Source organism: Elephantulus edwardii, unplaced genomic scaffold (assembly GCF_000299155.1).
Source record: "Elephantulus edwardii isolate Elephantulus edwardi_28Jun2011 unplaced genomic scaffold, EleEdw1.0 scaffold00205, whole genome shotgun sequence".
Lineage (NCBI taxonomy): Eukaryota > Metazoa > Chordata > Mammalia > Macroscelidea > Macroscelididae > Elephantulus > Elephantulus edwardii.
The window spans coordinates 2,790,873-2,793,689 of NW_006399955.1; the positions used below are offsets into that span (position 1 = coordinate 2,790,873).

Genomic DNA, 2,817 nt, shown 5'->3' on the forward strand with positions numbered 1-2,817 from the left:
GGACATCATGCTTGGGAGGGTGGAGGGACGGCGCAGGAGGGGAAGGCCCTCTGTGAGGTGGATTTATTCAGCGACTTGGATAATTGGGATTGGAGTCTCAGAGACAGTGCGATTGGCACAGGACAGAGCAGAGTTTAAGGCTGTTGTACATAGGGTCACTATGAGTCGCAAGTGACTCGATGGCACATAACAACAACAAGGGAAGTTAATGGTATTCTGGCTGACTAGTGGCAAGAAGCTGTGTTGGAATCTCAAAGGCAAAAGTTCCAAGGCCACCAACTGTTCTATGGAAGAAGGATGGACAAACTCTTTTGGTGTGATTAACTGCCTCTGAAAACCCACCAGAGAGTTAGCTCCAACGGTAAGGTACAAATACAAGTGAAGTTTATAGTGATGCACTCAAAGCAGGGACACTTCCCAGAACTAGGAGTCCTTATAGGGGGGCCTAGGCTATAACCCCAGGTTTTCACTCTGGCCCATGAATGAGAGAAGCGGTTTTCTGCCCCGATGTCATACTCTAGTCTTAATCTGATTTTTTGCAGCATGACCTCATACACAGTCATTTTTCCCCCTTCTCTCTGAGTGGAAAAAAAAAATCATCTTCCAAGGTGAAACATCACAATTTGTTTCTGGAAAAGCATAGGAAAGAGCTCCTGTGACTTTTTCTTTGGAGTTTAGCTTGTAGCTTCTTTGACAGTTAATATCTGACAACTATGAGGTCCCCAATGAGATGCTCTTTCTGAATCAATTAAAAAGAATATTTTTTTCAAATTTCAATGAAGTGAAAGTGGTTTAGAATTTGAAATGTAGTAGCAGTTTATATTTTAAACGTGAAAGAAGCCATTTTATTAGCATTAGAGAAACCATCTTGTTTTGACAGCTAATATAGGAAATATTTGCCTCAATAATTTTAGCAATAACATGTTTTACTAAACTTTATGTTCCAGTGCAAGCTGGCCCAACTTGGTTACCACTCCTTGACTGCATCTTGCACCTGGACCAAGGCCTGGACACCCATGAGAAGTCAGAAACAGTAACTACTCTTGAATGTAAAGAAAGCTCAACTGCCAACAACAATAAACTTTGTATAATCCCTCATACCCATATTTGTATATAAAGCCAATCTTTGCTTCCCTGAAAGGTTGGAATAGTTCATACAATAGCTGCCAATCTGACCCATGTGTTTATTAATAATAATAAAAATGTTTTTTAGTCCTTAATCTTTGGCTGCAGCAGTTGAAAGAAATCATCTATTTTTTCCTCTTTGGCTCTGGTTGTAGGCACATTTATTTGAATGACAGTGGTATTAACAGGTTTGCCTTGTATGCAGATGGATATAATTCTGTCACTCACAATATTGTATTTCAAGATGAATTTAGAAATAGCCACTTTAACTATGAAAGCAACCCTGTTTTTCTCATCTTTTCATCTCCAGCATAATAGATCTTATAATCATGAGATTAAAAATGTCCTATGCCAATCCATCTCATTTATCTAATACCCAATATGCCAATATGTATGCATTCTGTTTCTTTCCTTACAATGTCCAGTTTTCCAACATTCATACGTCTCACATTCCACATACCAATTGTTAATTTCTTCTTAAAACTGGTTCTCCTCCTTTGTGTTTACAAATTTGAGGATTCAACTTCAGTTGCTATATTTGTTAGTCTACTTTAAGTGTGCTGTACATAAGGTTTTCAAAGGCCAGTTATATTTGAGAAGTAGATGACCAATCCTTCCTCTCTCTCTTAATTTGGATGTTCACTGTTAAAAGAATATTTGACAGACAAGCATTTTACCTACCAGATTAAAGGCACTTCATTACAAAAATAACCAATACATTGTCTACCCACCAACCCCTAAGTATGTGTGACTTGTCTCTACTCTTTCCCTGCAACATCCCCATTCTGTTGTCCATCTCTTGTTTAAGAAGATTTAAGTCAGAAATTTATGAAACATGTAACCAAGATGCATCCATAATAATGGGTGACTGGAATGCAAAAGTTGGAAATCAGGAAGAAGGATTAATAGTTGGAAAATATGGACTTGGTGACAGAAATGAGGCTGAGGATGGAATGATAGAATTCTGTACAATCAATGATTTATTCATAGCAAATACCTTTTATGCAAAATATAAATGTAGGTTATACACATGAATTTCACATGATGGCATGCACAGGAATCAGATTGATTACATCTGTGGAAGGAACCACTGGAGAAGTTCAATATCAGCAGTGAAAACTAAGCCAGGTGCTGACTGAGGAACAGACTATCAACTGCTCATATGTAAGTTCAAATTAAAACTGAAGAAGGTTAAATCATGTCTATAAGAATAAAATTTAACCTTGAGTCTATCTTCCATGAATTTAAAAACTAACTCAGGAATAGATTTGATGCCTTAACACTAATGAACAAAGGCCAAATGAGCTGTGGAAAGATATCAAGTATATTGTTCATGAAGAATGCAAAAAGTCAATAAAAAGAAGGAAAAAGAAGAAAAGACCAAAATGGATGTCAGAAGAGACTGGATATTGCAATAGAGTGGTGAGAAGCCAAAGCAAAGGGGAAAAATCAAGACATTAAGGAGTGCATAGAAGATTTCAAAGTGTCCCTTGGGAAGACAAGGAAAATATTATAATGAAATGTGCAAGGAGCTGGAGTAAGAAAATCAAAAGGGCCAAATTCACTCAGCATTTTTTAAGCTAAAAGAACTAAAAGCCACATGTTGCAATAGTTAAGGATGCTATGGACAGAATATCGAATAATTCAGGAAGCATTAAAAGAAGATGGAGAGAGTATACAGAGTCTTTGTAC

At 37.2% G+C, this 2,817-nt stretch overlaps 1 pseudogene; it reads right to left on the bottom strand.

Annotated features, from left to right (window-relative positions):
* Window positions 1-2,817, bottom strand: part of LOC102853670 — a 93,826-nt pseudogene that overhangs the window by 1,684 nt on the left and 89,325 nt on the right.